Source organism: Zonotrichia leucophrys, chromosome 1A, assembly GCF_028769735.1.
Source record: "Zonotrichia leucophrys gambelii isolate GWCS_2022_RI chromosome 1A, RI_Zleu_2.0, whole genome shotgun sequence".
NCBI classification, from domain to species: domain Eukaryota; kingdom Metazoa; phylum Chordata; class Aves; order Passeriformes; family Passerellidae; genus Zonotrichia; species Zonotrichia leucophrys.
The window spans coordinates 58,452,885-58,465,614 of NC_088170.1; positions in this window are offsets into that span (position 1 = coordinate 58,452,885).

Below are 12,730 nucleotides of genomic sequence, written 5' to 3' on the forward strand. Positions count from 1 at the left end.
GCCATTGAGATAAGATGGACTAAATCCAGAGAAACTGTGAGTTTTCTTTTATTAGTGATAAAATCTAAGCTGTTGTTAGAAACATCAGGGGGATTTAATAGGCTTAACAGTGTCTCCTAAATTCCTCAGGAGGCCTGTGAATTTGGAGTTCAGATCTATGAGCTAGGAAGCACTTGGCACCTTATCAGCAGGGAGCTCAGCAGCCTTTGGAGAATGAAAATCACCTTTTTGTTCAACTGCTCCTGGTAGCTTGCCAACCTTCTTGTTACTTGCTAAGTCAACAGACTCCAGAAAATATTGTCTCTGGTCTAAGCCACAGGATTCAAAACACAGCTTAATAAGTAAGTAGCAAGGCAAGGGGAGTTATATCATATCATAACATCTGCTCAGCAGGCAGAGGCAGCTCAGCTCCTTGGCTGCACAATATCCTCACTACTCACTGGGGCTTGCTTAGTGGAGCCATTCCCTTGCAGGCACAGAGTCTTCCTTCCCTCACCATGAACTGTCTGACTTCTGGAAAGCACTGGGCAGGCAGGGACACAAAGTGGAAGTACAGAGGAATGGAGTGTGGAGAGAAAAATAACATGAGTAGGCAGATGAGCTGCTAGCAAACAATTCCAGAGCTGTGAAATTTCCTTGGCAGGCCTCTCTGAATGGTTGAAGTATTCCCCAAATACAGCCTCATCAGGACCCTGATGGTTCTGCTAACATGGCTGAACTTTGCTTAAGCTGCTCTTCTGATAAGGTCATTTTAATAAACACAAATAGTCCATGTGTACAGGTACAATTACTACCATTTAAAAAGACATACAATAAAATGGTTTTGCAGCTATCATTAGTTTCCCTCCTTCCCTTCGAAGAAATCCAAAATTTATATATATTCTGCTGGCATTCAAGCCCATAACTGGAGAAGCTGTACCACAATCAGAGCTGCCAAAGCCATGGTCAAGGCCCAGACAGAGACTCCCATGACGTGCACCACAAGGGATGGGAGAAAAAACAAATACAAGGGCAAAGGAAGGGATGTTCCCAAACACTTTGATTGCAACAGAACATTAAATATTTTGCAGTCACCTTGACCAATTGTGGAGTGCTCTCCATTAAACATGCATCATTTGCTATCCCATTGATCATAGCAAGGGAATCAGTAAATAGCTGTGATGAATGTAAGATTTATAACTGAAAGCACTGATAATTTTTTTCAAACAAAACTCTGTCTAACTCTAGAGGAAACACTCTAAAAAACAGTCCTCACTCACAGATCCAAGCAAAACGTGCAAGAAACCAGGACTTGGCTGTTTCTCCCATCTTAGGAATGTGGGTGATTTAAGATGCTTCACTCTTAATTTCAAGCAGCAATGTGAGTTTGCCTGTTCTGCAGCAAAGAGTGTATTGGTGGTGTCATTTCCTTCAAATAGCCCTTTTGGGTGAAACGCAGTTCATGTTTCCTTCAGCACTTCATCTCCCTCTGGAGCCTGGAAAATCTGAGATGAGACTGGCATTGCAATATGAAGAGAGATACTCTCAAAAGAGAAGCAAAATCATTTGAACCAAGTGGAAATAATCACAGGCACTCCTAGCTACAGGCAGTCCTTGGATTTCAAGCTGTATTTCAACGTAAAATGGCTTTCCCTCATCATATCCATACAGCACCTAGCACAATGGCATCCTAAACTCCACTGTGGGTTTCTGGCACTGCAATAAAACAAACTTTGAGCTTTTAAAAATTATACAATCAGTCACATGTGCTCTTGCATGAGCTATCCCTACCCTCAGCATAATTTAAGTACAGGTGTGGGTCTGTGTATGACTTCAGCTTCGATCATTAAAAAAATAACACTGTGCCCAGAAGAAAACTTTTCTCAACTAATCCTGCAATTCAGAGCCAGACAAGTTGGGGGTGCTTTTTAAAAGATAAAACATGCAGGTGGTCTGCCATTTGCTGTGGGTCCATAAAAAGAGTATTACACAGATAGCAAAGGAGAAATGGATGGCTCTGGCAGATGGCATCATGCTCAGGGTTAGCCAAATCCCCTCTCAGGCACTGGAGCCCAGATGGCCAAGCAGAAACACTTTCTGCCACAAACCCTGTGCGTGCCTTTGAGACATCTCTGTGCTGGGAGGGGAATTATGTCAATTCACAACCTTGCTGTGATAAAACAAATCTTGGTGTTTGGGAAATATGTTCATTCATAGGCTCCCCTTGGCCCCAAGGCTTTCCTTCCCTCATCTGAGCCTGCCTGGCAGGAGTGCTAATCACAGCTCCTGCACACTCTAAAAGGTGGTTACAAATTATTTTGAAAGCTGGGTTTGCAAAATGAGGCAAAAAGACTCTCTTGGCAGGCTTCTGTCCATGTACCTCTAAAATCAGTAAGGTCTTTCTGAGAAGCTGGGAGAGCAGGGACTGGGTGCATGCAGCTGCTAAAGGAACTCAGCAAGGGTGATGACACTGGTGGGAGTGCTTTGCAAAATGCTCAACACTTCCCATTTGTTTTAACATTGCTCTTTATCTTATGTCATTTCAAAAAATCTGCTTTGCTCAAACCCAGTGGAGGTCTGAAGCACGTGGTTGTACAAGGATTCCCACCACTTCTCTCACAAATGACACCACAGGACATCCAAAGTGCCAAGACCTTGCAACTGACCCCTGCCTGCTCCTTTTCACTCTCAGCACAAGTTGCCAAACTCCTGTCTCTGCAAACGTGAAGGCACTCTGGGGGATCCCAGCTGGGGCCATTGCTCAGGCACAGTGACCTTCCAGTTCTGTGCGTCCTCCTCTTGCAGGGCCCTGCTGTCATCCATGGCACACACACTGACCAACAGTGAAATAAGGCTTGGGTGGGTTCTAGTGGAGGCTACAGACCCCACTCTTGGCAATGTGCCCTCACACACAATCAGTTAATGCTCAACACATACAGAGGCAGTGCACAGGGACTGGGTGAGGGGGGGAGGAAGATGAGGAAGAGTCAAAAATGGCAGACAGCAGTGGGGCAGGACAGGGAGGGGAGAAGTATGTCTTGACTCAGAGGTAAGGAGCAGAAGCATCATACAGCTTTGTTGGGGGATGAAATAGTAATTACCCTTGATCTACCCTTTTCTTTTGCCTTTCCTGAAATCTGACACTGCCTCATACCATCCTGTCGTGCTCCAGACTCATTTACAGATACCTTCAATACCTTGCACAATCCAGTGCCTTGCAAGGGCTTTCTCCTTCCTCCCTCCCAGGCACTGGAGTCTGTGGCTGCTCCCTTGTGCCTGCTCTGCCCAGCTGAAGGAGCATGTCTGTGCAGTCACTTGAGCTGGGGTACTGCCACCATCATGCACACATCTTCTCTTATGATTTCCTAAATTCCTGTAAAAATCCAGAAGTCCAGCTCAGGGCAATTCTGCTTTTATTGAGAAAGCTCTCAGCTCCAGCACATCCTTCCTCTTCCTCCCTGGAAAACCCTTCCTGACATAAATAATTTTCCCAGTGCCCACATTTCTGCCAGGAAACCTCTGCCACCCTGCTGTGCTGTAGGGGCAGTGATGGTGCTCCAAAGGCAGCTTTCCCTGCCTGTCAGATGCCATGCTGCAGCCAGCACAGCAGAGCACAGAGGGGGCAGCCCACCCCAGAGCATCCCAACACTCACACCACCTCCTTTCAAACCAGAGCAGCCTTATCCATGAAACACCTGGGGCTTTAGTCTGGAGCCCAGAGCAAAATGGAGCCAGAACAGAGGCCTGAGCATCAGCTCATGATCAGTAACTAAATCATCAGGAAGATCCCTGCATGGGTGAGGTCTGGGCAGGCTGTAAAGCATGGGCTGGCAGGAGCCTGGGTCCTTGCAGGCTGTTTGGATGTGATTTGGCAAGAGGAGAGTTTGGCTGTATGGACAGGCAGAACCATGCCAGGAGGGATCCAGGCCAGAGAAGAGGGGGTTTTCTACTTGTATAAATGTAGCCTTAACTTCAGGGAAGTGTTAAGTGTTGTCTACAAACTCTCAGAAACAAGAAACAAGAGTATCTTCAGTAAAGTGCAGTGGATATTGTATGACTTTATTCTTTTTAACTTAATTGTGGGATTGAGTCAAAGTACTCTCCCAAAAACTCAATGAGTAATGTTCCATACCCAGGTTTTACAGTCAGGATTGCTTTGGGATAAGCACCTTCATTCCCACAGAAGAGAATCCTGCATAACTGCAGGGCAGTGATTTTCCTCACATCATCTGTCAAACCACTGCTGCTGCTCCTCCCTCCACCATCTCTGCCTCTGCACCTTTCCCATCCATCACACAACCCCAGATCTGACTGGCAGACTCTGGCAGATTGTGATAGATTCTGAGTGTCAGACATGTCAAGGTTGCGTGGAACTTTAGGGTTCAGATCACCGAAACAGCAGAATGCTGAATGAGAAGTTAATCTTTAGGAAGGTGTACTTTGAAAGGGCATCTCTTGGGATGTGAAGTAAAACCCAACTGGATCCCTGCTGATGTGCTGAGCTCAGTATGGAGGGATTTATTGACTATCAGGAGGCACTCAGGAACTCCATGCAGCTAAACCCAGTGCCTGTGCTTGAAACTGATCCCTGACAAGGAACTGGGATTATATTAAGATTAAATCAACTTTTTTTCCCATATCACATGGAGACAAATATTCATTCTCACTTAAAAGCTGTCTGCCTACAGTGCAGGAAAAAAATCTAAAATTGGACTACTGGTGGGAAAACCCCTCTTTGCATTATATTTATTCTGAAATAACAAGCATGTCATACCCTCTTTGAACACAGCTTGCTGTGTCTGAGCAGGATTGCACATTAAAAAACATCCTTTTATTTCCAGATTCCTCCTCCCTTTCCAGTTGGAACATGCATCATCCTCACCATTTCATCTTGGCTTGGTGAAGGATACCAGGAATGACAATGTGAGAAAGGCTGTGCTGGCTGGGAGATCTGTGGGCACGTGGTCCACGCAGCCAGGGCAGGCTCCAGCCAGCCAGAAGCACATCTGGAGATGGCAGCTCACATCCCTCTGTTTCCCAGCTGGTGCCAGGAGCAGTGTCAGCCTGCAGGCAGATTCTGGGAGAGTCAGGGAACAAGCCTTGAGCTTGCTTTTGTGCAAGGACGTGTATTTAGTAGAGATGCCTCATTTTATGTTCAAGCTACCTAAGTGAGCAGGTGGAGCATGAACCTCAACAGGGTGTTGAGAAACTATGAGTTGTTGTAAAGGAAAAGTATGAAGTGTCTCTAGCTTGATGAATTAAAACAATATTAAATTTATTTCTATCTTTGGGCCCAAAGGCCCAAAAACTTGCATGTAACCCTTATAGACTCCTAACCCTGACTGTGATTTCCCAGGGCTCTAGGAGAGGACACAGCTCATGGTCAGTGTAACCTGCAGACACAAAATACCACTGAGTTAATGAAAATACCTCTCAGTTCCTGTGGTGCCCAGCTGCTTCCATGTTCCTGCCTCCTGTCAGGGCAGGTCAGCCCATACTGAGCTCCAGGCTGCCCATTCCCACTGACCACCAGCCCACATCTCAACACAGCACTGCCACCACAGTTTCTGTGTCCTGCAGCATGGGCTGGCTCCAGCTCCTGTTTACTTGTAAGTGAGAGGGTGTAACTACATTCGAAAAATAAGAAATTAGTTTCTTCCATGCCATTTCATTGTTCCTGCTCCTGATTCAGTTCCACAGGCTTGTCACCCATCAGCAGGCATGGCTGTGTGACAGAAACAAAGTCTCTTTGTTTGCTGTGGTCCCTGGGCCCTTCTGGGGCCCATCTCCCACTGGACTGTCTCTAATGCTTTTTCCTGCTCTAAGCTTTGAGGTGGTTCCATTTCACCCTGCTTCCTCAGGGAGTTATCCTGCATAAAAATGCTGTAGCTCTTTTCCTGACAGGTCCTTAACACATGTTATAACTATTTTTCATATAGATGCAAAGAGGCTGGCAGCATTATATTCAGATGGAGCCATTTGTCACCAGGGGTTAGCAAGGCCGAACATAATTTAATAGCATGGCAAAATTCTTGTTCTGTTTTTGCTGGAACACCAAAGCTGTGGGTGAGAACATTTCAGGCCTGAGACCCAGACCTTGTCACTTCTGAGTAATGATGGGCACAGCTCTGGGGCCATTGCAAGAAGGGAAGACTGACATATGGTGCTAGCCTGACAACTCTGGGGGTAGCTGTTATTTTCTGAAAACTTTAGCATTTATTTTATTTTATGCTGATCAGGAGATCTCTGAGCTGAGAGCAGATGGTACTGATTTGCTCAGGGTTATTGCTGGTCTAAACTAAACAGTGCAGCACTCCATTCTCCCAATGAGCTATTAAATTGGATATCATTTATCCATCAGAATTTCACAGGAGTTCAGCTGGGAGTGAAGCCACACTCAGCTGGGCACTATTCACTCACACATAGAGGGTGTTACAGTTCTTCATTCCTAAAAACCCAAACCAGAAGTGAAAACCCCAGATGCCCTGACCTCAGGCTATTACCAAACACTTCTCTTACTGTTTCAAACCTCTTTTCTCAGTAATATTGTTTCCTCTTTCTCCCTCCCTAGCTTGAGGAGACCAGATGTGGTGTTGCAGCAGCTGCTGACCCGCTGGCTAGCAGGACACCCCTTCAAGGCACCTCTGAGCTGCTGCAGCTCTAATGTTGGGGTTGCTGGGAGTGGCTGTGTTTCTCTTTTCTGTATTGAAACATGCCCTGTCACATTATCATCCAATTCAGCACTCCTGCATCTATTTGAGAGCTGTTTATTTGGTAAAACATAGGCTAAACCTGCTGTGGACACCATCACAGAGATGCTTCCCTTGGGCAGCCTTTTCCTCCTTATCATGGGAAAGGGAGATTGCACAAGGTACTGTGATAACAGAAATGTTTCCCTGAAGCAACTATTGACAAATTCATTGTCTTTCTCAAAGCCTGTATTAAAACTACTGATTCTGGACACCACAGTCTAGCAGAGCTTGGAGGACCTCAGCAGCTCAGTGTCCCATGTGGCAGGTCTGGGCCAGGCCTGCACAATTCTTGGGATTGGGGCAAAACAGCATTTGGAAAGACAAAGTGTCTCTAGGAACATGGAGAGCAGAACAAACAGAGCCATGAGGCAATACCCATTTACCTCTGCAAAAGAATTCAACAGATTGTGATATCCAGAGGCTTTGTAAGGCCACTTTGTTTTCCCTTTCAGCTTTGGCTGATTTTGCTCCAATGCACAAAAACATACAAACAGTGAAATCTACTAATTCTTAGATGAAGAAAAGCCTAAAGTTGATGTAATGATTGCCATAATAATGCACACCTAATTACAACTCATCAAGGCTGTCTTGCTACAAATGTGACAGAGGCCAGTGATTCCCTTAAAATAGTATAACTGATTCATAGGTTTGGCTAAATAAAAGCTTAACAGCAAACACTGATTTATTGCTTGGGAAAATATTACAATTTTTCAGGGGAAGTTGTATGATACAGAATGAATTGGAAATGTGTTCAATTTGAATAAATTCTTTAGATTAGTAATTCAAGAAAAGAGATTTCCAAATCCCAGAACCAGGACAACATCTTGCAATGGCAGGAGCTGTCAGAGTAAGTTCTCAGTATGAAACTCAAGTCTGTCCCATAGCTATATGTGTGGCAAGGTGGCTATCAGGGCTGTGCCCCTCTGCACACCCTGTGCACTGAATCAGTGAATTCCCTGGGTGCTCCAGGAGCATCCCAGCTTGTCATCAGCATAGATGAGATAGCAAAGCTGCTTTGAGACAAGAGATTGCCTTGGAAATAGGTCTGAACTCCTCTGAAATAGGTCTGAACATCCATGATTAAATAATTGACTCTTAGGACTTCTCGAGGTGGGAGTTTTTGACAGTTCAACATATTCTCCCAGGTAGCTCCTGCTGCAGCTCATCTCCTTTGTATATCTAAATGTCTTGGGGTACTTGCTGATTCCTCAACTTCTGGGACTTAGGCTGGGCTTTTTTAGGGGGCTCCCTGTCAGGGGAGACCCTCTTGGAGCGGTTTTGTGTTAGGAAAGAGAGATGCATTGATTGTTTTGGTCTTTAGGTTTTTGTTTATTACTATTTTATTTAAAGAAAGTTTTGTACATTGTTCACACTAGGCTCAGTGCAGCGGAAGAGCACCTCAAAAATGGCTAACAATTTGTTGTTACAAGGTCTTTTAAAGCTAAATATCCATTAAGAACTGACACCTAGATTATTTCCCCTTTTAACTTAATAACTGATCCCAAAGAGCCCACAATGCAGATTTTCCCACCCAATTACAAAGTGCTACTCAAACTCATGAAGAAGGAGGAAGAAGAAGCATGAAGAAGAAACTCAGGATGACACCTTGTGCCTTCTATCTTGCTTCCTTCCACAACATACAAAAAATCCCAAAACCTAAATTTCTTACCTAAGTGATAGACCTAGACTACTCTCTATAATCTACTTCACACTTTAATGGATTCTAGTCTATATTGAAGTTTAGGAAACTTTCTCCATGGTTGAGGGTCAAAGTCAGTGCTCCCCTGGGGGTCAGGGCACCCCAGAGCAGACAGAAATATTCCCAGTACCCTGGGTTTCCACCTAAATGTTTATGTGCTGATTAACATTGTGGGTGCATTGTCCCTGGCATTCTCATGAGATTCTGTTGCTGTAGCAGTTGCAGAAGCGATCAAGTTGTACACAGATATGACATTTGCAAATTGTCAGTACAAACTGTTCCTGCAGATGCAAAAAAATACTCATGTAGGACAGTGTTTTGTACACAGTTAGGATATTTAAACCAGTTTTGTATGTAGTTGTCACAGACAAAACAGTTCAGAATTAGGTTTTTTTGCTTCATTTATTCCCAGACCACACAAGCTTCTGATACCCAATTTGGATATTAAGAGAAAAAGGAGCATAAACAGCTAGACACTTAATATGAAACTCCACCCTTCCTCCTTCCCAGTTTCAACTTCTTTATTTTTTCTGCAGTCACAATTGTTCCATCACAGCTCCCTGGCAATGGGATGGGTGGAAGCAGAGCATGTGACGCTTCTGCTGCCCCTGCAGCTGTTTCTGCTGTGCTGCCCTTTGTGACACCCTGAGCAGTGGCTTCCACCACCCTGCACACCATGGCCTGTGCTGCTCTCCCCCTGTCCCTGTTGCTGTCCCTGCTCTGGCACAGCTCTCTCATGGATGTGTTTTTTCACCAGATGGTTTCCACTCATTTCAGGGCAGGCTGGAATAATTTTTGGCAGGCAGCAAGGCATGGGCTCACCCCAGAGAGGCCAGCACTGCAAACCAGTGACACATGAAGCCTGGTAACACCTGCCCAGTGCAGCAATATGGTGACAAGGATGGATGGTCACCAGGACGGTCACCATGGCTTGCAGCCAAGCACTCGTACAGCCACTTCAGTGGGGAGACTCCTGTTGGCACAGGACAGCAAAATTTACTTTGAACAAACATTCTCTCAGTGAGTATCGCTGCAACATTGGCCTGTGTGAGGAAAGGTTACTGTAATGCCTCTCTAGCACTCCATGGGAAAGATGCATTTTAGTGCAGCAGCTCAGCAGCCCAGAACATCCCTAAGAGCATGGACATGAGGGCTACCTGCCTAGCAGCAGCAGACTCATTTCAATTAAAAACCACAGTAACCATCTTAGAAGTAGAGGCAAATATTATCACAGATAATTTTCTTGTTTATGCTGAAAAATGAAGGGGATCTGAAAAGAGGCTGTGTGTCTGTCCATGTCTCAGAGAGCACTGTAAGAGAGAAAACCTGCCATCCTGATGCCTGTGGAGGAGCATTCTCACTTCAGGATGAGTTTCAGTGCTGGTGTTGCCATGTGTGCCTGTGTGTGTATAACAGGGAATCTGCCAAAATTTCAGAATGGATATCAAAGCCCTGCCCACAGTCAGACTGATGTAGCTGCCACCCTCTTTAAACAGAAATCTGGGACCACTGAAGCGTACATAAAGTGTCTCAAGCAACTTCTCTGTGTAGTTACAGTCTGAGCTGGGAAAACAGTCTCCTTGTGTCATGTAAGAGCTGTTGGGGCCTGCTCCAGCTGTGTCCATTTTGGGTAAGGATTAAGAGAGGTTTAAGTGAGTAGGGGCAGCCTGCAAAGCTGGGACATTTGAGGGGATTCCATCCTTTTTCCTTCTGCTGGCTGATTTGGAGTTCTCACACCTGATCATTTTTCAAACCAATGCTGTTGCATATGAAGGTACAATGATTGCTATAATTAAATCATTTCATTGATCTAAATAATTTCTTACAGCTATTTTTGTATTTATCTAAATTTATAAAGAATGATGACAAGTGTGGTAGCAGTTATAAAGCCCTCAAATACCCTCAGATATTGCTGTCCAGAATAAGTGCACTGTGCAATCTAAACATTTTTTTCAGAATATGCTTTTAAATGAAGAAAACCATGGCAGCTTCTCAGGGAATACTGTTTGCAGTAGCCAGGCACTTAGTTTTAATGCTGATCCCTAATCCTACTTTGAGTAAATCAAAAGTGGAAATAAAATTGTAGTATTACACAATTGCTAAGGCAGTCAGTTCTGCTATCAGCAGATGTGACGGCCAAAGATCCCCTTAATCACACACACAGGATGTCTGAGTGATACATCCTGGACAAAAGAATAAATATCAATGTGAAAGTGAAACATTGGAAACATTACATGTAAAGCTGAAGTGATGTACTGTGCCAGAGGGTTTGAGTCATAGATAGATTTCACTGTAATATCAGATGCTGCAGACTGTGAAAATGTCATCATTAGCACAAGTTGTGCCCCCTTATCAGGCAGAAATAAAACACAGAGGTCAGTTAACCTGCCACTTGCTGCACTCTTTTTTACTATTATGGCAGTAGTAGCTCCACTGAATTCCCATGTGTAATTTATTTCAGGTACAGATAGGTGAATCAATATATGTTTATTTTTAAATGTCTGCATTTAAAATATATTTTATACATATAGTATATGGATCCCACTACTCCAGATAGTTACAAACTTCTACAATCACACCACAAAGATTTCTCAGAGGGACTCACAGATTTCTGATGTTTACCCCAGAGTAACTACTGTCACACCATATGTACCTTTTGTCTGTTAGATACATTAAATTGAGATACACTCTGCCAAGTGAGGAATGGCTGTTTTCTCAAATTCCTTTAAAGATGCTCAGCTTTTAACTGTCCCTCTCAGACACCAGATGAAAGCAGCACTCAGACATTTAACAAACTAAGTTTTGCTGCACGACTTGTCCCAAGGCCAGGGTAATGGAGATTCCTTGAGGATGTATGAAGGTGATCTCTGACAACACATTCTTGGCTGGCAGGAGTTTCAGCACATAATAAATACCTGGAATATATCCAACTATTTTGGGAGTAGTTGTATAAAATCTAATCTGATTCAGCATTCCTGTGCAAATGTTGATAGATAAAATGGCATAAGATAATTTTAAATAGAGAGTGTCTTCTTCATTTCCTGTGCACTCCCTTTTTTCTCCTATTTTCCTTAAACCTTCTTTTGGCATTAAAGTCCCCAATCACATTTTCATTGCACATCATTATGTGTGTAAAACCTGGAAACTGAAGGGTTGTTTAATTTCAGTGTAAGCCTACAGACTAGGCTAAAGTCCATGTGAGTTACTGTATTCCTCTGGACAGCCTCGGAAGCAGCAAAGGGCAATGTGTGAGTGCAGCCTGTGAGGGGCTGCAGCTGTCTGTTTAATTAGTCTGAGACTGCACTTTTCCAGAGTGAGTTAAGCAGCTGTGAGCTGTGGGCTGCCAGCTGACAAGGCTGTCACACCACAGCTTCAAGGGGTCTGAACCTCTGCATTCACAGAGGAAACAAAGCATTTTCAAGAAATATCCTGCTATAAAAGAATAATTAACACTAATGCAGATGGAGTCCTTATCTCCATCATCTCCAACAAATCTGTAAGAGACTGAGTGCCCAACCTTATGTAAATACTTCTCTGTTTAGTACCTGAGGAGTATAGGAGTCCAGATTGATTGCACTCCTGTTACAAGGCAGGTGCTGAACAAGGTCTGGTGCAGATTTTACTTAATGTCTAATAAGGAAGAGGTTCAGGAGGATCAAGGATCTGCTGCACATGGTCCATTTAGAGAGGCTGGGATTCTATACCCTGGAGGAGAGAAGGGTCTAAATGAGCCATGGCAGAAGAGCAAAAGATAATGGGCTCAAATAGAAATTTAAAAAGGTGTACCAGTCTGGACATTGATAAAAGTTTCTTCACGATGAAGAAATTCCCAACAATCACGCATTAGAGCAGATTGTCCAGAGAAGTTGTGGAGCCTCCATCCTCTGAGGATTTCAAGACTCAACTGGATACAGCCCTGAGGGACACAGTCTGATCCCATAGATGACTCTGAGGCCCCCTGAGGTCCCTTCTAACCTGAATTATGCTATAATTACAAAAGTGTTGTGGAGTTCTCATTGCTGTTGCAGTTTGTGCCCCATTCCCAGTGGGCCTGGTGCCACAGCATGGATTCTGTGTTTAGGTAGGGACAGGAAGGGTAAGTTCTCATGGCTTTTAGTGGAAGTTATCTCCAGCATACACTGTTGTCATGCTGACTCACAATTGTCTGTGCATGCCATAACTCATTCATGTGGAGAATTAAGAGGCTTCTGTCTTGCTTTGTTTTACCTATTCCTTCAGCCTTTCTCCCTTCTTTCAGCATAGCATTAGAAAGGTGCTGCTGCTGATTGCTTGGACTCTT